Source organism: Lactuca saligna, chromosome 5 (genome assembly GCF_052625555.1).
Source record: "Lactuca saligna cultivar CGN05327 chromosome 5, ASM5262555v1, whole genome shotgun sequence".
Classification (NCBI taxonomy): domain Eukaryota; kingdom Viridiplantae; phylum Streptophyta; class Magnoliopsida; order Asterales; family Asteraceae; genus Lactuca; species Lactuca saligna.
Window position 1 is genome coordinate 280,465,848 of NC_136421.1, and position 1,056 is coordinate 280,466,903.

Below are 1,056 nucleotides of genomic sequence, written 5' to 3' on the forward strand. Positions count from 1 at the left end.
TTAGGGTTAAATATAAACACTTAACCCATTAAGGACTTAATCCATTAAGTTCATCACTTTACTAGGTCATTCATATAGTGTAATTAGGCATAATTCGTATTTCAATTCCAATGGCCCATAATGCAGGTCCCGATAGGTCCAAACCAACAAACCCAAAATTAGGGTTTTCTAAACCCTAATTAGGGTTTCTAACCCAAAAACGATCCAACCAAGTTCAACATTAAGTTGTTAGGTCCGTTAGGGTTCTACTAAGCCGGGCACCACCCACTGCCACCTCGGGCGGTGGTGGTCGATGACGGCTCATGGCGGCAGGCGGTGATAACCACCATTTTCAATGGTGTGGCTTATAATCTTGACTAAACTCCATCAAAACAACATCAAAAAACATACACCTTACTACACTCACCTACATGCATAGAGACACCATAATAAGGTGGCTGGCAGTGGTACAACGATGGCAACCACCACCTTATGGTGGTGGCGGTGGATTTTCGGCCAAATAAAACATCCACACACACTAATAGGCGTGTTATAGCATCATACGAACATTACTACCATCAAAATCCAAGAATCATACCAATATGGCCACCCTTGAGGTGGCAACGGTGGTCGGAGCTGCAATGAATCGCACCACAGCCGACGACATGGCCAAAGGTGGGACAGAAGAAGAAGAAGAAGAAGAAGAAGAAGAGGGAAGGAGGAGCGTCTGATTGCACCATTAACACCGCCTGACGTTGCCTCCGGCAGCCTTGGCGACGTTGAGGTTGGTCCACTCGTTTGTGCATGACATCGTCGACATCAGGTGTCGCAGTAGCTGCTCAGTTGCTCCTGGTGCCACCAACAGCGAGCTATGGCGGTCGATCTTTGCTAGGCGGCGGCTGAAGATACTACCCATGGTGGTGGCGGTTAGAGTATAGCGATTAGGGTTCGCTGTTTCATTCCAAACGATAAGGAAAAGAGATACGGGGTTAAACACTTGTCTCATTTCAAACTTTTGTACATTTTTCCAAAAACAACCCCTCCTCACTAAACCCTTTTCATTTTAAATCCAAACTT